The following is a 24,249-nucleotide window of genomic DNA, read 5'->3' as shown; positions in this document are numbered from 1 at the left end:
AATGGATTGCTTTTCTATTGCTGCTTTCAGAATTCTCTCTTTGCCTCTGACATTTGACAATCTGATTAGAAAGTGTCTTGGAGTAGGTCTGTTTGGATCTATTCTGTTTGGGGTACAACGATGCTTCTTGGATCTATAATTTTTTTATGTTTCATAAGAGATGGGAAATTTTCAGTGATTATTTCCTCCATTATTCTTTCTTACCCCTTTTTCTTCTGTTCCTCTGAGGGACACACATAACACATATATTTGTGCAGCTCATGCTGTGATCCACTTTCCTGAGACCCTGCTCATATTTTCCATTCTTTTCCCTATCTGTTCTTTTGTGTGTAGGATTTCAGATGTCCTGTCCTCTCGTTTACTAATCCCTTCTTCTGCCTCTTCAAATCTTCTGTTTTAATTTTCCACTGTATTTTTTCATCTCTTCTATTGTGCCTTTCATTCCCATAAGTTCTGCAATTTGTCTGTTCAAACTGTTAAGTTCTTCTTTATGGTTATCCAACATCTTCTTTAGATTCTTCATCCCTTTTGCCATATCTTCCCTCAAACTGTTGATTTTTGAATTGATTTAGCATGCTTGCTTGAACATTTTTAATTTGTTGTTTCAACTCGTGTTATCTCATTTAAAATGTTAGTTTGTTCCACAGACTGAGCCATACCTTTGTTTTTTCTAGTATGACTCATAATTTTTTGCTGATGTCTAGGCATCTAATTTCCTTGATTAATTTATTCTGGGGGTGATTTTCTCTCTTTTACCTAGGATTTTCTTGTTGGTTGGTTTTGTTTTCTATCTATCCTTTGGCAACTTATTTAAGACCTCGAGAATAGCATCTGTTTAACTGATAAGAATGTTTCAGCTCTTGGTTTTCTGCTTCTTTCCCTGCCTATGTTGAACTTTCTTTGGAGGAGATTTTCACCAGACTCCAATCAGATTTCCTAGACAAGGCATGCCCAGGTCTCAGGAAGAGGTTTAAACAGTACAGTTTCCCTGAGGATGAGACCCAGCATGTGCCTGACTTTCCTGTGGAGACTCTACACTCTGTGCTTTTCCCCATGCACTATAAAGCGCAGAGCCTATAATTCTCAGTCTGCAGTGCATGACTGAGACAGAGGCTGAGTTGGTAGACAGGTTTAAGCTGTTTCTGAAGGAGAGCCACAACTTGAGAGGGCCCTGCCCCCCTTTTCTTGGGGAAGATACACCTTTTAGGGAATTATCTCCTTTACTTGACTTGTTACTTGGTGCCTCAGATCTACCTTAGCCCCCACCTTTCACTAGGACAGCACTGACAATGGAAAATGCCTGCGGCTATCTCTACTGAGCTACTTACAATGCTTTTTTTAAAAAGAGAGAGAAAGAAAAAAAAATAAAATCTCATTTCAGAGCCAGTCTCTTCAGCTCCCAGGATTTGTCAGTCAGGAGCCAGATTTGGTACCCAGCTCTGTGTGCCCCTTTGCTTGGGGCACAGCCTTTTCCCAGTATCCTGAGTTCAGCCAATTTCAAAAGCCTCTTTATTTTTTTCAGCCCTGTCTCCTCTTTGCCAGGAGTGACCTCCAGTTACTTTCCTGCTTTCTCTGGGCTTATCTGTATTTGGAGCTTGTATTCAGCAGTCCAGATTTGGTAATTAAAACTGCAGCTGGAGCATGGTTGAGCCACCTTCTCTTCTTCCTAGCAGAAAGGGCTTCTGTTTCCCACTGGGGAGAGACTTCCAGTCAGCATACCATGCCAGCTGGGGACGGCAGACAGCTTCCACAGTTTAGAAGCTTTACTTATACTTCTGTGTAGTGATCTCTGCCCTTCTACCCATTCCAGACTAGTGTATGATGTATGTCCTGTCATGGATGTCCCCCAAACAGCTGCTCTAGGAAGTTCCTGATTATTTACTAGTTGCTCTAGAGGACTAGCCAAATTCCTTACTGCCATTTTGCCCCACCACCTAGATATATTTTTTGTCTAATTTAAGTATGAGTCATTTGTCTTTTCCAGCTCTCATATCTTTTTTGAGATTCCAATGTTGTCTTACTATTTCTTATTTGGAAGAATTAAGTGCAGTTTTTTACAAAATTTGATATATGTTTCTACTTTACTAATTCTGAATTACTTTTCAATTTCAATGTAAATATTACTCTGTAAAACTCAGTCTAAGCGTTGTTTTGACAAAAAAGAGTGACATAAACAGAAATTGCTTCCCATTATCTTCATGCAATTTGAAATTCTTCATTCTAATATAATTTCCAACTAACTAAAGACAGAAATACATGCACTGTTTCATTTTAAAGAGTCCCCCAAAAATGTAAGAATTGAGCTTCCAAAAATTGCTTTATGCTATTAAATGTTTAGAGAAATCTGTTACAAGAAAGTCAACATGCTTTTTGAACCATTTCCTGTCCTTTTTCCAGTGCTCATGAAAAAGAGGAATGCTTTAGATAAACCAGCTGCTGGATTTCCTAGAATAGTAAATTACTCTAACACTCTTATTTGATGTGATCCTGCCACACTCTTTTTTTAAAGCAGGATTTCCTCATCTTTCACAACTATTTGTTTCCATTCAAAATTAGCCTGCTACAAATAGCCTCTTGTTAAATGTGTACTTAGCTTTCCACACAGACTTACCATAAAGAGACCACCATCCCTAGCTCACTATACTACCTTCCTTAAATTAAAGGTCACAAAACACAACTTTCTCAGTGAAGTTTTGCCTCCTTTCTTGAACTGAGATCATTGATAAAACTCAAAATTCCACGAACTTACTTGGAATTCTTTATGATTAATGAATAATATTGCTAAATGCTTTCAATTAAAAACAACAACAACAAAAAGATCATTTATCCCCTTATTTGGAGAACTGACATAAAATTAATCTGAATCTTTAAAAAGTTTTTACCTTAAGCCACTATTACTTCCTCAGTCTTTTCTAACTTCCCCAAATATTGGTTCATTTTAATGACATTCAAATGAATCTTTAAGTTAGCTGCGTGAACAACTTTAGCAATTTTATGAAAATTCTGAGTTGGTATCTATCTAACTTAAGGAATTTATTCATAAGTTATACAATAACTTATTCTTAAAAATAAATGAATTTTGATAATTTGAGTATATATACTGAGAGAATTTGCACCTAGATGTATCTCTTCATAGTTTCTTTCCCTGTTGTCATACATTAATTTTGGAATAAAGAAAATATTCCCCTTCTTTGAGCAAACAATAAGTCTCTGAAATTGTAAGCCTATATAAAGGATAATATAAATTCCATTTGTGCGAATTATAATGTGATTATAAAATGGCATAAATAAAAGATTTGCTGAAACTCTCCACAGCAGTTTATTATTATTTTTTTTGTCTATTTAAATGATGAATTTCAGTTTCTTCCATTTCACTACCTCTGATACTTCCCTTTAAATAACAAAACAAATATCTGAGTCTGTGCAAACTTTTTAAAGGAAATAACTGGTCTCTTACTAAAAATGGTCTAAATGGGACCCTAATATCCAGAATCTCCACTAGAATTCATGTGTTACATCTAAAGGAAGATTGTTTTATGGTAGACATAAAACTTTATATTTATTTCCATGAAGCAACATTAACAGTTTGGGCTTTAGCATGAGCTAGACCTAGGCACAGATTTCAGTTCTATAAGTTCTGTGATCCATAAGCTTTTGGAGGCCACCTCTACATCTGAAAAATGAAGGTAATATTTATTTCATAGGGTTGTTATGAGGATTCAAGACATAATTATAGATCCCTACAGTGATTCTCAGCAGATTCCTAATAAATGTATCTCACTTTCCTTTCCCCTTTGCTTTCATAAGAAGTAGTCAGATACACACAGCCTGCCATAGATTGGGTCAGAAATGGCCACAACTTCTGCTGAGGAAAGATTTCATGATCTTTAACATGCTTTGGCCTCATTAGCAGAGATCAATATGAAAATTAAAACAACAGCTTAAATATGGTATATGGAATTGTCAAAACAATTTACACATGCAATGTTGAATAGAGGTGCTGGAAAACCGGCTGGCCATGTCATGCAATTTTGGTTGAAATGTAAACTGGTATTTGGGGGGACATGGAGACTACAGAATAAATGGCTAAAAAATTTTTTTTTAATTTTTTGATGCAGAAAGTCTACTTACAGGCTTTATACTGAATAAATCTTCCTGGATTATTCTTTCAGTGAGTCCATGGCATAACAAGAACTATTTTAGGATCTAGGGATAGAGCTATGAGCAAGCTCTAATGGAGCTTACATTCTAGTGAGGAGACTATAATATTATGAGGTAATATATGCTATGAAGGAAACTAAAGGTGGAGGTGTGTTTTTAAGTGATTTGAAGGCTCTTTTCACCCTAGGTAGGAAGGGAAGCTTCTGAGAGAATATGATACTTCTAATGAACCCTGCATAAAAAGTCAGGAACAGCACTTCAAGTTGTGAGAGCAGGAAGAAGGCAGTGTGATAAATGCATAATGCAAGAGAAGGGAGGTAGCAGGACATAAAGCAGGGATGCTAGGCAGGGCCTGGTGATACCTGGCCCTGTTGGCCATAAAAGGATTTGGATTTCATTCTGGTTATTCTGAAAGTGACTGCAGGATTTTAAATAGAGCCTAAAATGATCAGATTTGTGGTTTTAAAAGATCATACAGCTGCTCTGTGGATAACTGATTAAGAAAAGCACAAGAATTACATAGGAAGAGCAGATAAGGGGCAACTACAGTAGTTAGGCAGTACTAGGAGTAGAATGGTACTTCAAGAGCCAGAAGGAAGAGAGCAGGTTCAGGATGCATTTTACAGACTGATTTCATAGAATTTACTCATTTGTGGAGAATGGGAAAAAATAATCAAACAAGAATATGTAGGCTTTAGCCTAACACTCCTGGGAAAGGGGTGAGCCTTCCTTCTACTAAGGTGAGAAAGACTTAGGGAAGGAAATCAAAGGAAAATTGATAGAGGGTGACAGCTGCACATATCCTTTTGCATCATATTCATTATGAGTCTAGCAAGAATCTTTCTCAGTGTAAGGAATGGTAATAGGGAAGTTCACAGGGATAGAAAAGGACTGGTAGATTTCCTGATGTTCCTGGCAGAAGAATTCACTCAGCACATACTTACAGAGCATTCTCCAAGTGCTAGGAACTATGACATGCCCAATCTAGGGTTACAAGGAGAACTGGCAATACAAAGGAGAGGGAAGCTCAGAGTCCAATCAGGGACAGGAGTATGCACATGGAGACAGTAAATTATTTCAATTCCTAACTAATTAGTAAATAACAGCAGAGGAACTGATTCAGGTAACTCAGAATTCTTACGAAACAAGGCAAAAACTTTGGACCAATATGATAAAGGATGAGCAGGCATTGGCTGGCAGAAGAGAAAGGGAAGGCCAAAAGATCATGGGTCAGTCCGAGGGCCACGAAACACAAAAGGGCTTTCTTTGTTGTTTGATTGTTGTGAATGCTGACACAGTTCAAATATTAGAAGTGTGAGAGGGCATGACTAGATGTGAATTCAGAAAACTTTTTAAATTTAAGGTATTGTAGGATCTTTTATTCTCATTCAAATGTGTCTGGATTTTAATGCCAATGCAAAAGGAGAGTAGCGGCATGAAATATTTATACACAGTAAAACATATAGATTTGTTTGTTAGAAAAGAACTCTTACAGCAAGGGAAAGGACATGCCAGAAAGAAATAATGCGGGAACTAAATCATTACAAAGTTTAATGCAATAGTCTAGGTGTAAAACCATAGGAACAAACAATAGTCATGGCAAGTGTGCTGGTTTGAAATGATGTATGGACCCTAGAAAAACCATGTTTTAATCCTAATCCCATTTGTTAAAGGCAGCTGTTTCTTCTAATCCCTATTCAGTATTGTATGTTTGAAACCGTAATTAGAACATCTCCCTGGAGATGTGATTTAATCAAGAGTGGTTGTTAAACTGGATTAGGTAGAGGTGTGTCTCCACCCATTTGGGCTGGCTCTGATTAGTTTCTGAAGTCCTAAAAAAGCAGAAACATTTTGGACAATGAGAGATTCAGAGAGCAGAGCAGAAAGACATAGCCACAAGAACCAGAGTCCACAGCCGAGACCTTTGGAGATCAAGAAGGAAAATGTCTCCCAGGGAGCTTCATGAAACAGGAAGCCAGGAGAAGAGGCTAGCAGATGACACTGTGTTTGCCATGTGCCCTTCCAGATGAAAGAGAAAATCTGACTGTGTTTGCCATGTGCCCTTCTACTTGAGAGAGAAACCCTGAACTTCATTGGCCTTCTTGAACCAAGGTTCAAAGGCATTCCCTGGATGCCCTTGATTGGACATTTCTATAGACTTGTGGTAGTTAGGTTCAGGTGTCAACTTGGCCAGGTGAAGGCACCTAGCCCTGTTGCTGTGGACATGAGCCAATGGTACGTGAACCTCATCTGTTGCTGATTACATCTGCAGTTGGCTAGGAGGTATGCCTGCTGCAATGAATGATGTTTGACTTATTTGGCTGGTGCTTAAATGAGAGAGCTCAACCTAGCACAGCCCAAGCAGCTCGGCATACCTCATCTCAACACTCACAGCTCAGCCCAGGCCTTTGGAGATGTAGAAAGGAATCACCCTGGAGAAAGTTGTTGGAACCCAGAGGCCTGGAGAGAAGGCCAGCAGAGATCACCCTGTGCCTTCCCATATAAGAAAGAATCTCAGATGAAAGTTAGTTGCCTTTCCTCTGAAGAACTAACAAAATAAATCCCCTTTTATTAAAAGCCAATCTGTCTCTGGTGTGTTGCATTCCGGCAGCTAGCAAACTAGGACACTTGTTTTAATTGGGACATTTTCTCAGCCTTAGAACTATAAACTAGCAACTTGTTAAATTCCCCTTTTTAAAAGCCATTCTGTTTCTGGTATATTGCATCCCGGCAGCTAGCAAACTAGAACAGCAAGGTAGGGAAGAGGATGGTTTCAAAGGATGTTAAGCAATAGAATCCCTTGAATTGATCACTCATTTTCATGACAGAGGCAAGAGGACTTTGAAAATGATTCAGAAATTCTTATGGTATAACTAATATAATAGTCACAACAGGGTTGAAGGAAAGTTGAAGGGGGTGGGATTAAAACAATTGACATTTGACTTACACACTTTTAAGTGCTTACAGAATATCATTAATTCATTCATTCAACAGCAAACATTTACTGAGCACATTCTTCTGGTAAGCCCTGTGCAGATACAAAGAAATCTGCAGAGCTGTCTAAGCTGACAGATAAGAGTAAATCAGAGATGAAGACTTTCAGAATGTATGGGGATACAAATGACAAATTAACTTATGAAGACAAGGACTCAGAAGAATGAGAGGGGGCTGGAACAAAAACCAGGGTTCTCTAACTTTTATGACTATGATCCTCAGTCAGAAAGACAATTCACATGGTTACCCAGCGACACATACATACATATATAAAGGAAAAGAAAATTCCATAATAATATGTGATACACTCTATTTTCATTTTGTTATATTTCATTAAGAATGCTTATGGAAACCTATTAGACTGATTCTGTGACTGATTCATAGGTTTTCCCCTGATGTCTAAACTACACTGACAGAACTCAGGTAGAGGATTGGATTTGTTCAGGAGCAATGCTGAACACAGACGTTTGTCTATCAAGAGCAGCGCAATCAGTTGCCTGAATCATTAGCCAGCAATTAATCATAGCAAAGGGAGATGACTCCCTCTCATGCTTAAGTAGGCTCTACCTTACTCAACACAACCCTGAAGAGTCTCCTAGCTCCAGGCGTGAAGGACAGAAAGAGATTAAAGCTTTAATTTTGAGTTCAATTCAATTCACCTAACATTAATATGCCTCCTCCTATGTGTCCTGCTTTGTACTAATCACTCAGGGAAAGCAAATAATAAAACTGAAATAAACAACCTAAAATACTGTGGATATAATGTATTTTCCTTGCCATAGACTCATGCCTTTTCTAACTTGCCATTCACTTGTTGTGTGGCTCTAGGAGAGAGGTGTGGGTGATCTCCAGCAACAGCAGGTGTCTGTCACTACTACAGCCTGTTTCATGTGGTTTTCTTTTTAATTGTTACTCTTTTTTTTATTGCATAGTATAACATATATACAAAGCAAAGAAATAAAAAAGCAATAGTTTTCAAAGCACTCTTCAACAAGTAGATACAGGACAGATTCCAGAGTCTGTCATGGGCTACCACATGATCCTCTCAGATTTTTTCTTCTAGCTGTTCCAGAATATAGGAGGCTAGAGTGCTTAAATACTGTTTTATCATCACAATCGACTTTTTTTCCTTCTTTTTTTTTGTGAACAATAACATATATACAAAAAAGCATTATGTTTCTAAGCACAGCGCCACAATTAGTTTTAGAACATATTTCAGATTTTGACACGGGTTACAATTTCACAATTTTAAGTTGTTATTTCTAGCTACTCTAAAATACTGGAGACTAAAAGAGATATCAATTTAATGATTCAGCATTCATATTCATTTGTTAAATCCTATCTTCTCTGTATAACTCCACCATCACCTTTGATCTTTCCATTCCTCTCTTTAGGGGTGTTTGGGTTATGGCAATTCTAAATTTTTCATATTGGAAGGGTCTGTCACTAATACGAGTCAGGGAGATGGAACTATCTGATGTTCTGGAGAGGATGGGTTAGGTTTCAGGACTTATGTGGACCCATTTGGAGGTTGTAGGTTTCTGGAAAGTTACTCTAGTGCCTGGAACCCTTGTGGAATCTCACATATTGCCCTAGGTGTCCTTTAGGATTGGCTGGAATGGTCCTGGTTGGGGGTTGGCAGGTTTTGATAGGTAGCAAGGTCTAACTGAAGTTTGTGTAAGAGCAACCTCCAGCATAGCCTCTCAACTCTATTTGAACTCTCCCTGCCACTGATACTTTATTAGTTACATTTCTTTCCCCGTTTTTGGTCAGGAAGGAACAGCTGACCCCATGGTGCCAGGTCTGGATTCATCCCTGGGAGTCATCTCCCACGTCGCCAGGGAGACCCTCACCCCTGGATGTCATGTCCAAGTAGGGGGGAGGGCAATGATGCCACTTGCAGAGTTGGGCTTAGAGAGACTGAGGCCACACCTGAGCAACAACAGAGGTCCTCCAGAAGTAACTCTTAGGCATGTCTATAGGTAGTCTAAGCTTCCCTGCTACCTACATAACCTTCACAAAGAGTAAGCCTCATGATCGAGGGCATGGCCTATTGGTTTGGGTGTCCCTAAAGTTTGACACAGCATTAGGAGATTCCCTGATAGTAACGCTTACTATTTCCATAGTCTTTTTCCCCTCCCTCAGGGGACTTTGCCACTACTTTTTGATTATCTGCTTAATGTACTCTAGGATGTTTCCGTGTATAGGGCCCAAAAGTCCACAGTCATGTGTTTTTAATAAGTTTAATGTTAGGAGTATTAAAGTCTGAATTGGAATTTAATTACTCTGTTTTTAGAGTGCTATATTCTGTCAGCTGTCTACTGTGGGGACTCAAAAACTCGTACTTTGTCAACTTTTATTTTTGTCAGAAATCTTTTTATTTTTTACTTCCTATGTGGAGTAGACAGAGAAAAGGCAAAACTAACATCAAGTTACTATTTGCACTCTGCCATCGCAACACAATGCTGCCCCATCAATAAAAGGCCATTAATCATTATCATTTGACAACAGTTTTTGAAAATCTGTATTTTCCAAAATATAAATTTAAAAAAAAAACCTGAATTATAAAGAATGAGTCCAAAATCTTTTGTGGTTTATTTGCATGCCAAGTACTGATTTTAACAAGAGCATGAAAAATGAGTAATCTTGATTTGGGAAAGTCAATAATGTCACATATTTTAGAACTTAAGAAGCAGGTAAACATTCAACCATGAACTTGTACTACATGCTAAGTAAAGAAGAGGAACATATATATATATGTACAGTTATTCATTTGCTCTAAAAGAAATGAGCCCTGTATCACTGCAATCTAAGCAAACAGAATTTGATACTTCCTTACTTGCTGAGATTAATAAAGGGGTCATTATATTGTATTCAAAAATCATTGAAAGAGATTAACTCAATTTCTAGTTGGAAAACAATGCAGTGCTCAGTACATGGCTGACACCATTATTTTTCTAATTTTTGAATTGTTCCTTTTGTCACCAGCTATAAGCCCAATCACATACGATATTTATAATTAAGTAAACTATATGAATCAGTGAGTCTGGATCCACAATCAACTGTCACGTGATTAGGAAATAAAAATCCATGCTTCATCACAGATAGGATTTAAAATTCATCTAAAACCCCACAACGTGAGATTTGCTTCTCTTCCTTCTGTGTAACAGTGATGATTTTTTTCCCTTTTGGGTCTCAAACTGTTCAGGTTTTCTAGCTTCTATAAGTCTCCATAACCAAACCCTTGTGTAATCTGAGAATGTTCCAAGCAGACTTAGGGATTTCTCCTGTAGATTCTAGTAACACCTAAAATTTTATTAGCATGAATAATGAAAATAAAATAGGAACCACATAATTTTAAACAAATTTTAAACAAAGACCAAGATGATTTATTAAAATTTTCATTTCTAGACATGATCAAAATATGATATTTTGGTGAATAAAAATTTCAAACTTTGAAATCTAAAATTATAATTCAGAGAAAGTAGAGCACAAGTTTTGGGGTTTTTTTTGCTATAAAAAGTAGGTACTTTAAAAAAATTAAAATTACTATTTCCATATATATTATTTTCATATATGCATATTTAATATTTATGTGTATATGTATGTGTGTGTGTGTGTGTGTGTGTGTATCTTCTATTCCCATCCTGCCTATCTCCAGTCCCTACCCACCAGCTACCTGGAAATGCAAATTCCATGAGGAAAGGGATTTTATCTATTTTGTTCACTGCCCAGGGCCTACTGACTAATAAGTACTTATTTAATGAATAAATTGCAATTAAATCAAATACCTGAGTTCTCTTGTTTCAATTATTGAAACTAAAGTAATTAAAATATGATCTTTTCAGATAATTTAATTCCCTCAACTTTCAAATGACTTCAAAATATTATAATCATCTTCTTTATTAAACAGCAGGTTATAAAACCATTACTTCTTCAAAATTGTCTCAGCTGCATGGGCTTATTTGTTCCTACAGTACTGTTTTCACAGGTAAATGGCACACACACCTAAGAGGTAGTAAAACACTGGGAATATATGTCAGCTATGGAGATAAGCAAAATATGAGATGAATAAGCAACCTTCTTTCTGACTAATGCATGCTGGAAAGAGACATTGTGAAAGCATCTAAGCATGGCGCCTGGAATACAGGAGGCACCTGTTGAAACCAGGTAGCTCTCAGTCTTCACTTCAACAGCTGTCAGTTTTATGATGCACACATTGATTCTATGGCATTTATACTTACCATAAAAATAAAAGAAGTCATAAGAAAATAGATTAAGTGAATATATTGTTTGATTGTTTTGTGGCTAATGTGTGCAATCGTAAAAATGACTAAACTGTTCTAAATGACAATTTGCTTATATCTGCAATATATAAGGAATATATGAGGAAATGTCGCAAATATATGCAGACAGTCCTTTTATTCATTTCAGGTACCAAAGAATTATATAAGGGAAATTTTTAATTATAATTTTATAAGCTATTTGCTCTTCAGGATAATAAATAAGTGTGACTTAAAATCTGATGCATGTCACACTCTCAAAATCAATGGCATTGTCTAATCCCACATATAAAAATATACCACTCTGTTTGGGTGTCTGTGGCATAGTGGCAAGGCTGATTTTCTTATGAGCATTTGGAAATGAGTATTACTAATTTAGGTTATATAAGTGTGCATGTAAATCATTAGAGTACACCGCACGTTATACATCCCCTCGTTTGTAAAAAAAAAAAAAATACATGAGTGCAGAGCTGTCACGAAGTTCAAATGATGATATGGCAGAAGAAACCCCACTACACACTTGCTGGCTCCATAAATGGAAGCCATTACTATCATTAAATTTCAACATACAAATAAATGTAAGGACTTAAGCTAAAAAGAATATTAGGCAATGTGAACAAGACAGTTTATTCTTCCAATGCATAAAATAAGGAATGAAAAAGTTATTAAGAGACAACCTGGTATTTTGTCAAGTGCTACCTTTGGGAATAATGAAAAATACATGCTTCTCTCAAGAACGCATTATTCTTGCTGTATTGCTTTACCTATTTCAGCATATCAAAGCTTTAGAATGTTATAATATGTACATTACTCTATTACATTTCTGCTTACACAATGGCATGAATATTCTTGATATATGATTCATTTAAACACTGTCCCTTTTGCTTGAAGCATGCCAATCTAAAATTACTCGTGCATTCAAAATGAGAGTGCTGTCAGTCCATTTCCTTCTCTTAAGAGTAGCTTTATTAGCTTATTGTCGCTGTTCCTATCTACAGCCATCCATGGGAGCTGAATCACTTGAGATAATTTGTGCTACTTAAAATTCTTTCCTGTAAGCCTCTATTGACTTCACTATAAATGATGATACAAGATAAGTAACAAAGACGAGCCTGTAGAGTGTTAAAAAACTATTTTAATGAAAAGGTAGTCTCTCCTATTGAAATGGTACAATTCAAGAACAAATATTTAAATTAAACCATTTTAAGTCCTCCTCTGAGTTACGTACAACTACTAAAATAAATTTCAGATAAAATTTCATGGCATTATATGATTAGCGTTTATTTATTGACTTAGAGAGCTTTTTTTGGTTTGATTATTTTGTCTCTACTTTTCTTTTAAAAAGCAGCTTAAACTTATGGCACATTTTAATTCCTCTTTACACACGTTTTTCACCTCTCTCAATTCAGATTAACAGTAGTGTCCTTACATGGATACATATAAACACACACACACAAGACACACACACCCCCTTTTAAATAGTTCATGATGAATTCAGGTCTCGAGTGTTGGACAAAATTAATTGAAATGAGTATAATAATTATTATAAAATAAAACCTCAAGAATTATTTTCCTTACTCGTTTTCTCACTAACTTACATAGAGGAAGTCACTACTGGAGTAGTCATGCTTAATATGATTTCACCCTCAGCTAACATGAGGTCAAACAATTTCTCATCACTGTTTAAATGCTGACCTAAAAATAATATGCTTTATGATAAGCTAATAAGGAAGTTAGTAGAGTCAGTTATACATTTTTAAAACTCCTGTTATCTTTGCTAAAAATGTTAAAAATGATATAAATATCATGGTATGTCGACAGTTGCCAGTTTTTATATTTTGGTTATACTTTTTACAAACTTACATAAATAACAAGTAAAGGCTCGTATCCATACTGAAACACATTTCAAAGAAATTTTCTTAACAGGGCAATTGCAATTACTTCCTTCTGAGAACAAAGGGAATCATCAATTGTTTCAATCACTAATTTAATTTGTAACAATTCATTTCATGCTAGATACCTGGTATATGAAGCCAAATAAGAGCCTGCTCTGGGCAAGCCAACAGTGTAATGGAATTGATGGCTATGTAAACCAATTATTGCAAAAGAGGCAAACGTGGCCCATGATAGAGGCATGTATACAGTAAAGAGGGGAAAAATAAGGAGAAAACAGTCAATTTTAAAAAGAGCATTCCAAAAAGTTTTCCTAGAAGACAGAACATATAAAATGAGTTTTGAGGGATGAATAGGAGTTTGATTGAACAAACTCCTGTTAAATGGATAGTATATGCAAGGACCTGGAGGCCCATGGTATTATGACACTCAGGTAAGACTAGAACAGTTTTAGGTAGAGCTTGGTGGGCAAAGAGGGGGAACAGATCTACAAGCACACAAATCAGAGAGGGTCAAATAACATACTACTCACTCATAAATCTGTTCCTGGATTTCATTATTCTCCTCGCCATGATTATATCACATTTAAAGTTTTGGCCTAACTAAGTCTATCTATTCTTAAAGGCCCACTCAAAAGTGTCGGCTTGAGGTCTGAATACTCCATGTCTCCTCCAAACTCTGGTATTGTGATATTGAGTGAAACCCTTAACCCCTCTTTACTTTTTAGAGATACTTCTAACGTCACAAATGGTATTAAACATAAACATCACATATAAATAAAGGCCATAAAACCATGAAAAATAAGTAGGAACACATGAGGCTCTGCATAGTAGGGCTGGCATTCAAACATACCCTGACTCTACCTTGCCTGTTCACTGTATCCTAAAGCCTAACATGAACACAGAGTGGCTGCTGGCCGTGACGAAGGACTGAAGGTGTCAACTAACACAGGGCTCGGGAGAAGCAGAGCAGAAGACAGACTGCTGCCACCTTTCACCAGGTCCTCCAGGCACCCCGACTGGGTGCAGCCAACAGCCGCCAGGCCACGTACCCATGTCCACGTTTTGTAGGTTCTTCCCTAGGAAAACACTATCAGATACTCTACCCTCAAATGCCTCTTCCAACCACTAGCATCATCATCATAGGCAGATTCTACAATGGCTAAAGCTACTGCAAAAATAAATAATAAAAAAAATCAAAAGGTGTGCGCCGAACAGCATTAGATGGCATTACAAACAAGTTAGATTAAATTTACATGTGAATGACTCTCTGGCTTCAGGTTATGGACGGACAGATAGATGGACATAATTAAACACTGTCAGGTTTTCAGAGGGTTTACCATTAACATGTGAGAGATTCAGCTTTCTGATCTGTGTGATCCATATCAGCTAGGCTGTCAGCTGAAACGGAGAGATGGACATAATATATGAGCTCACATCTTGGCTGAGGTTATTGTCCTAAGTTATCAGAACCTCCCAACTTGGGAACAAGTTATGACTCATTTGAAAAACTCCACCCATTATAACCACTGAATTTTGTCCAATACAAGCCCAAAGAACAATGCTTTAAGTTTACTCCTAACAAAAATAAGTATACAATCTGATTTAGAACATGTTATTATAAAAATGGAAATTCAAACCCATGCTACTCTCTCCATTACTTTGTGACATATGTACTACATATACCCCTCCTTCCTCTTTTTTTTCTTTCTTTTATTAAGAGTTTTGTATCACTTATATACAAACATGTTATTCATGTAATAAGCCATCACCACTTCAATGAAAATACCTAATTTCTGGAAAAGAATTTGCGAACCTATTTCACAGCATTGGCCTAATGATATAATGACATGTTTAATTTTTGTGGAAGAGCCTTTCTCAATGTTATTGAAAATATTTGCTAAGATTTTCATTTTCAGTCTTTTATTTTAAACAAGATGGCTGTATTCCCTTAGCAAAAGAGAATGGTCACGTGAGATGTTAATGAGATTTCACTGCCTGAAGGAATTACATTTTATTTTAAGCCAAATGAGTGCTATCTGACCTAATTTCTACCTTGTTCCTTTTGTAAGCTGAAATTAAACTATACATGGAAAAGCATCTCATGCATCTTTTCTCTTTTAAGTGTAAATACCTAATAAATAAAATCTAATAAGAGAGTAAACACCCTAGAGAGCAGAAGCAAAAATGTTATCTCCGTGGCTGGTGGGGACTGATACATGTGTGAGTGAGAAATAAGAGCGTTCTTCTCGTTTTATTTAAATGTAATTTCTCCAACACACAAAACTAACTTGGGTCACGAATTACAATCAAGCATGATTTTATCATTTCTCTCTTAGGTGAATAACGTACAAATTTTAGGCTACATTAACCAATTTAAAAAGAGAATTATAGTCACAACTGCTCCCTACTTGTAACATTAGTTGGCCACAGAAATGCCATCTATTTTTATGGGATTTTACAGTTAATTGATAATTTCACTTCAGTTAATGTCATTTGACCTTCAAAGTAATCCTATGAATGAGGTAAAGTGATGAAATTCCTCTCATTTTTGCAGATAAGGAAACAGGCCACAGGTTAAAGGACTAGACCTATGACAAATTTTGGGCCTGGAACAAAAATTAAGGTCTTCTGACACTGGGTATAATTCTCTTTCCAAAAAAGCCATACATATAATACCATTTGAAACATATGCCAAATGCCCATATTATACATGTATAAGTGGATGCAAATCAGGTAACTTTTTTGGGTGAAATTACAATAAAATAGAACCATTTAAAAAAATTAAACTAGGTAATTTTGGACCTATGTTGAGGCCAGTCAGATTTATATGATCTTAAAGAACCAGAAGATGTTGAAACCTTTCAGTGACTTTTTTGTTTCAATTTAAAGAGAGGCTTGCCTATAAAGATACATAACTACTACAATACTAATACACACTCGCATACACATATATACATAAATAGATATATATTAATGTGCGCCTTTATTTAGTAGTTGGTACACAAACAGATTAAATCCAGACATTTATAGCTATAAAATGAAACCTTTTCCACTATAAAAGTAAACTGTGTTAAAAATCTCAGTATACAACCGTGTAAATATTAAGTTGAAAATACCTACTAGTGAAGAGTCTTGGTGCTGTTCATCATGATGGGATAGAGACAGTTCATTCAATACAAAGTCCATCGAACAACTTGTAACCGAATTATATGCCATTATTCTTCATATCTAAATAGATACACAAAAAAGATGACAAAATCAGTCAACAAATATTGTCATTCATACAAAAACATCATTAGAATATGTAGCATTTAAAAAAAAGATAATTTGTGAGTAATCTGACTATAGGACCTTATTTTTACCCACCTCTGTTTCCCACACAATGCTGATTAATTCTGATTAAGAAATACATTTAGTAGTCAACTGATAGAAAATTTCTGGAAGGCTATGAATCTATCAATAAGATACAAAATAAACTTAATATCCACAGACTCTGCAACTATAGTTTTACAAATTTATCAATAAGAAATATGTAAATAGTTTCGTAATATATTTTTCTGAAGCAGTATTTCTAATTAATAGCTAGCATGCTAAAATAATTTGTTATAGTACACATCTAAAAGCATTACTTTAGGGAGGGCCATGGTGGCTCAATAGGCAAGAATGCTTGCCTGCCATGCCAGAGGACCCAGGTTTGATTCCCGGTGCCTGCCCATGAAAAAAAAAAAAGCATTACTTTATTAAAAAAAAAGGACTCTCCTAGATGTTCATGATACTTACCAACTTCATAAAAAGGTTGCAAAATTTCAACGTAAGAATTCCATTTTCATAAAAAATGTATATGAAGGAACAGAAAAATATTTAAGGTAAATATTAATGGTAGCCATTTCGTAGTACATACATCATATATAATTTCTTCCTTGTGTTTATTTAAATTTTCTATTTTTCTGCAATGATTGTCTAACAATGGATAAAAAGGGAAACTCAAGTCATGAAGTGAAATAAATCTAAAAACAATTTAAAAATTAATGGTAGGCACCCGACACGGCACATGACATCCAGGGATGAAAGTCTCCCTGGCAGCATGGGAGATGACTGCCAAATATGAGCCTGGCCCTGGCCCCATGGGATCAACAATTCCATCCTGACCAAAAGGGGGAAAAGAAGAGTAACAAATAAGGTATGAGTGGCTGAGAGAGTTCAAACAGAGTTGAGAGGCTACATTGAAGTTCACTCTTAAGCATGCTTCAGTTAGATATTACTATCTATCATAACTTGCCAAACCCAACCAAAACCATTCCAGCCAATCCTAAAGAACACCTAGGGCAATATATAAGATTCTACAAAGGTTCCATGCACTAGGGTAACTTTCCAAAAACCTATAACCTCCAGATGAGTCCCTGGACCAGAAAAGTCCTGAAAAGATGCAGGCCAGTCTTTCTAGAATATCAACCAGTTCCATCCTCATCCCACATTATCGACAGCCCCTTCCAACATGAAAAAGTTAGAATGGACATAGCTCAAATACCCCTAAAGAGTGGGAGAAAGATCAAAGCTGAGTGGAGTTATGCAGAGAAGGTCAGGTGTAACAAATGAGTATGGGCGCTGAATCATGGTGATACTTCTTTTAGCCTCCGGTACCTTAGAGCAGCTAGAAATAAAAACCTAAAATTGTAGCATTGTAACCCACACCAAACTCTGAAATATGTTCTATAACTAATTGTTGCGATGTACTCTGAAATTTATTGCTTTTAGGTATAAATGTTATTTAAAGAGATGGAGGAGTATAACAGAGAAGATAGGATTTAACAAATGCGTATGACTGCTGAATCATTATATTGATATTTCAATATAAGGCTTCAGTGTCCTGGAGCAGTTTAGAAGAAAAATGAAGTATCGTGGAACTGTAACCCAAACTTTAAAATTTGTTCTATAAGTACTTGTTGAAATGTACTTGGAAATTTATTGCCTTTTTGTATATATGTTATATTTCACAATAAAAAATTTTTTTAATGAAAAAAGTAATGGTAGGCAGAAAAGATGAGAAGGAACATATTGAAATTTTAACACTAATTTCTGCTTAATAAAGTAAGATAATTGATTTCTTCTTTATACATTTCACTATTCTACAAATAATTGCTTATATACATGCATCAATTTTTAGATCACGGTTTAATGTATATTAACAGCAAACATTTAGGAAAAGCACAGATGGCAAACAACATAAAGAAATATGTCCTGGCACATAGGAAAAAACAAACAGGAAAGTAGGTTGAATGGATTAAATCCATATATAACACAAATACCATTTATCAGTAAATCAGTGTTTTAGTTTGCTAGCTGCTGGAATGCAATATACCAGAAACGGAATGGCTTTTAACAAGGGGAATTTAATAAGTTGCAAGTTTACAGTTCTAAGGCCGAGAAAATGTCCCCATTGCAACAAGTCTATAGTAATGTCCAATCAAAGGCATCCAGGGAAAGATACCTTGGTTCAAGAAGGCCGATGAAGTTCAGGGTTTCTCTCTCATCTGGAAAGGCACATGGTGAACACAGTCAGGGCTCCTCTCTCAGCTGGAAGGGCACATGGCAAATACAGCATCATCTGCTAGCTTTCTCTCCTGGCTTCCTATTTCATGAAGCTCCCCGGGAGGCATTTTCCTTCTTCATCTCCAAAGGTTGCTGGCTCGTGGACTCTGCATCGTGGTGCTGCAGCATTCTCTGCTCTCTCTGAGTCTCTGCAAATCTCTCATTCTTCTTTTATAGGACTTCAGAAACTAATCAAGACCCACTCAAATGGGTGGAGACATGTCATCCCCTAATCCAGTTTAACAACCATTCTTAACTAAATCACATCAACCAGGGAGATGATCTCATTACAGTTTCAAATATACAGTATTGAATAAGGATTATTCTACCTTTTAGAAATGGGATTTACATCAAAACATGGCTTTTCTTAGGGGGCATACTTCCTTTCAAACCAGCACAATCAGTAAAAAAGAAACTTCTATTTTTTTTAAGAAAATATAGTTCAGAAAAAAATTAGCAAGGGTTATTTAATATTGCTAAAAGTAGAATTAATGAAACTTTACATTTTGACTTTGTGCTGTTCTTTTTTGAAAAAAATCTTTGTTACAATCATCTTTAAGGCTTTTCTTATATACTTTTTATGTATCAAAGTATACATGAACTTTGTACAGTTCTATACATTAAAAAATATCCTTTAGATTGAAAACAAATGCCCTTAGATACTAACATTTCAAATCCCAGAATTCTGTACCAAATTGAGTATGTGTTAAAATTATGGTATAGCTCTTGCATTTTATTATTAAATATAACTTAGCACTAAAGGAGTAAATACATGAGAAATTCCAAAAAGGCACATGAATGACAAAATTGGCACTAACTATTTTACTTTTCTTTAGAGTTCTAATTTCTAACCAATATAACAAGAAATAAAATTTAATTCAGTTATATATTTTTATAAGAATATAAATAACCTACTTTTTAAAAATTAATTAATTTTTTTTTTGGGGGGGGTGCATGGTCCAGGAATTGAACCTGGGTCTCCTGCATGGAAAGCAGGCATTCTAACCACTGAACTACCCGTGCAAACTTATACAACCTACTTCATGTGCCTAAGGGCACACATTAACTCGGGGGCCTTTTGTGAGCCAACTGGGGCTTGGAATTACAATCAAATAAAGCCAGTTTCTTTAAAAAAACAAACAACAATTTACATATGTAGTCTCTTTTTATAACCCATTTGTAGTTTAGTTAATTTCCACTTAGTTTTAAACATTCAGTGAAAATAACACTTTTTTTGAATGTATGGAGAACATCATTGAGAAAAGTTGAAGTTTTTTAGATTCAATATGCTGAACACCATACTATATCTGTGTAAGCTTCACAACAAAGCTGGAAGGTAGATAGTCACCTCACTTTGCAAATTTCAAGTCCAGAGTACTAAAGCAATTTGTCCAGGGCTCTTTTCACTCTACAGTCCATACTCCTTCACCATAGTATATTCAATGTGCAGAGTATGCACTTTCCCTGCTGTGTCCCAATGGGTACTTGAACTTCCTGTATTCTATATTATGAGTAATATATATCAAGGGGTATTATATAAAGGAATATCTCAGTGGTTTTCTGCCTCCCCTCAAGTTCTCTGGAACACACGCCTGATAGGCTATTTGTCTTTGCCAGTCAAAATATAAAGTGAGATCTCATTTTGGGATTCAGGGTCTAGACACATAAGTATTTGATGAAGTGAATGAATGAATGAAAAAATTTTAGAAATTAGGCTTTGGCTTTTTTTTATATTTAATTCACTTTTTTTGTTCTGTTGGCAGCAGGCTCTCAAGAAGAAAGAGTAGAAAGAATAATTTGGAAAAAATCATGTGAAAAGAGTTAAAATGCATCCATTTAAAAAATTTACCCATTAGTTAGCATTCAGTTTAATTGAGCGCAAGAGATGTCCTGAAAAATAGGTAAAAGCTAAATCACAAAACAATTTTCCTGAGAGAGAAATCAAATCTATCTTTCACTTCTAGATCAGATCAGCTTGTTAGCAGGACCTAAACACCTTCCTTACTTCTAGATCCCAAGCGGAATGACTACATAAAGGAAGTAAGAAAAACTGCTCTGGATTGGAGATGCCGTTGAGAATCATCCACACTGTACACTACAATGGTCAGATCCCAACTCTCCCTGCAGAGAAAGCAGTGTGGTCGCGCTGGCTGGTTGTTCAGAGCAGAAGTTGGCAAACTACAGTCTACTGCATATGCTTGTTCAGCCCACGAGCTAAGAATGGCTTTTACATTTTTAACTGGTTGAAAGAAATCAAAAGAATAATAATTTGTGATACATGTAAAGTATATGCAATTCAAATTTCAGTGTCTATAAATAAAGTTTTCAGGACAACAGTAGTCATTCATTTGCATATTGTCTGTGGCTGCTTTCATGCTACAACAGCAGAGTTGAGTAGTTGGGACATAGTTGGGACATAGGTCATACGGCCCACAAAGCCTAAAATGTTTACTCTTTACTTTCAGACTTTGAGAGAAACTGTTTGCTGACCTGTCCTAGAGGATTGTTCTTGATTCTCTAGAGGAGGAAGCGATGCTTTGTGGCAGACTGAAGTCAGGTGGTGGAGATACCCTTAGGGGTCAAAAGTGCTAGGGGAAGTGCAATAGCTATAGTTAAGGGGACATAGAGGCTTTGCCCTGGACAAGGTACCAAACAGGAGGTCAGACTCAGCTACATTCTGAATATGGCACACAAGCTGGCCATCATGGACAGTCACTTTCCAAAATGCCAGGATGAAGTTACAAGGAAGAAGAGTCAGAGTTCCGTCTCCCTCCTTGTATGTGTCAGGCTCTAGAGTGACAGATAACTTATCCAGCTCTCTTGCTGAGGGTCTGAGAAAGAATATCAAAAGAGCAAACAGAGCAACCCTAAACTGGTTAGAAGAGACTCCACCCACTCCTGTTTAAGGGCAAATAGTGGGTCTAATCTAAGGATGGATAAAAGAGGGAAGAAGCAAAACAAACAAAGCTTCAAGGGTGTAAAAAAGAATCTGCTAAGTAACACAAGGAATGCATATCCTATTTTATGGAGAGGAATTTTTGAAAGACATCAGAGGAAATTAAAATAAGTTTTGCAGAGCATCTGCTTTGTGCTCTCAATAAAATCTGAGACAACACAGAAAAAATCCCAAGGATTTAGCTTCAAAGCAGAGAACTTAATTAAATCCAAATAAATGAGAGGACACCTGTGCAGATTTCCATTTAACTATCAACTGCATCTTGTGAAGAAAAGATGGGATTTGATCCAGAAAATTTGACTTTGAACACCAATTCCTACACTTTCTGGCTGAATGACCTAGTACAAGTTAGTTAATACTCAAAGCCTCAGGTCCATCACCTCTAAAATAGGATAATGCTGAGAGTTACATGATAAAACATGCATATTGCCTGCCATAAGAGAAGTGCACAATGTTTACCAGCTTCTTATCTTCTTTCAGGTTTGGTCCCAGCTCACATTCTCACCCTCATCTTCTATCATTAATCCACTCACCACAATTATTACAGCTAAAAGAAAGTATTTGCCAGAATATGCAGATCTCTCCCATGCTTTCGAACTTGATTTTGCACTTTGTTTTTTATGGGCTGTGCCTTGTAACTGTGGATGCTTCTCCACTTATTTAACTGGTATGAAGGAGAGCCACACCAACACCTTCAGGCTCAATAATTTGCTAGAAGGATTCACAGGATTCAGAAGCTATTATACGTACTGTTAAGGTTTATTACAATGAAAGGAAAGAGGCCAAAATCAGTAAAGGAAAAAGATAGATGGGAACAAGTGCAGGAGAAACCAGGTGCAGGTTTTCAGGAGTCCCTTCCCAGAGGGGTTAAAGCGCAGATGCATTTAATTCTCCCAGCAATGCCAGGTAACATCACGTGCTGCTCACCGGACGCTCACCTGAGGACGGGTGTCCAGGGTTTTTACTGGGGTCAGGCATGTAGGCTATGCCCATGGGACTGACTTCACTCAGACTCAGTTCCCTCCAGAGCAAAGACAAGTGTTCACCATAAATCACGTTGTCAGGATACATATATTTGGTCAAACTGATACAGCATTTCCCCCAAAACAAGCAGTCGTCATCAATACGGTAGGGCCTAAGATCTCAGGCATCTGAAAAACACTCTGATCAGGAAGAATATTCCAAAGGCTCAGAGATTACTGCCCAGGACCTGGTCAGGGATCAGTCCTGAAGACAGGCCATTCTTTGGAAGGTGCAGGGTTTGAGCAACCAAGCCTTCTAAATTAACTCTTTCTTCCATAACTGGTAACTTGGTATTAACTTGAAAAAATTTTAATTTGGAAGTAAATTCTGAAAACCATTCTTAATGCCTTAGGCATATTTATACTTCCATAACATAAGGTACATAAATCTATTATGATGCATCATATTATATTATTACCATTTACACATCTATAGTTCCCAGGAAGGCCACATCTTGGTCATCTTGACCGATATGATATGATATATTATATTTAATATGATTGAAATGACAGGATGGTATGATACGATATGAAACAACATATGATAGATTATGATGACCACGACATGGCCTCATAGGGAAGACAAACATAAAAATAACGTGTGTGTGTGTGTGTGTGCATTTCTATCTATTCAGTGGCCCAGCTGAATGGAGACTGCCCAAGGATCTCTTGTCTCTTTTTTGAACCTGCCAATGGCAACGGACCTGCTCGTAGGTATAAATGGCACTTTCTTCATGCCAGCTGCAACCAGCGTCTAACAGTGACTTCTGAAATGCTTGGTGCACAATAAGCTCTTTATTATTTGTTGAAAGAATAAATGAAAAATGAATGAGAAAATGAACGATTGAAAGGCAAACTTGGTGAGGAATCGGTAAATAAAAAATGAACACTTAGCATATTGCTGTTTGCATTGCCTGTGCAATTATTCTACTGGTCCATATGGAAATATGCACAAATAGTGTAAAACTTCTCATTTCATAGATTTGAATAAATCAACTTTAGTTCTCGTCCCCACTAACGACTTCCACACAGACAGTAGAAACCTAAGTAAAACAAATTCTAAGGTCTAGGCATTCCATATTACAAACCAAGCTTGTTCTCTACTCCGTTAGAAGATGTTGTTAAGAGAACATTCACTTTGTAAAACAATCAAGAAAAGGGAGTTGTCCTGTCTGCGATATATAACCACCATAACCCACAAAAGGGAAGCAGTTTAACACTATGGAATGTAAAACCGTTACATTTAAATAACATATGTAGAAATTACCCTGACATGAGGAAATGTGTATAACAGTGCAAAGTACAAAATGCTACATCTAGGCTAATCAAATTTATAGGCAATTTTATTT

The 24,249-nt window shown here is 36.4% G+C and overlaps 1 protein-coding gene and 1 non-coding gene across 16 annotated transcripts in view; both read right to left on the bottom strand.

Moving 5' to 3' along the window:
- Positions 1 to 24,249, bottom strand: part of CHRM3 (cholinergic receptor muscarinic 3) — an 887,892-nt gene that overhangs the window by 382,572 nt on the left and 481,071 nt on the right. For 11 of the 15 annotated variants that reach the window (XR_013179185.1, XM_077168441.1, XM_077168444.1 and 8 more), the window contains one exon: positions 16,454 to 16,561. The gene's annotated coding sequence lies outside the window, so the exon portion shown is untranslated. Of the gene's footprint in view, positions 1 to 16,449; positions 16,562 to 24,249 lie in introns of all 15 variants that reach the window. The other 4 variants (XR_013179186.1, XM_077168446.1, XM_077168448.1 and 1 more) reach the window with 1 other exon arrangement.
- TRNAG-UCC (transfer RNA glycine (anticodon UCC)) lies at positions 19,874 to 19,945 on the bottom strand. Its single transcript has one exon. It is a non-coding gene; the product is annotated as a tRNA-Gly (tRNA).

This window comes from Tamandua tetradactyla, chromosome 7 (assembly GCF_023851605.1).
Source record: "Tamandua tetradactyla isolate mTamTet1 chromosome 7, mTamTet1.pri, whole genome shotgun sequence".
Lineage (NCBI taxonomy): Eukaryota > Metazoa > Chordata > Mammalia > Pilosa > Myrmecophagidae > Tamandua > Tamandua tetradactyla.
The sequence above is the reverse complement of the archived record's forward strand: the minus strand, read 5'-3'. Positions and strand labels throughout refer to the sequence as shown.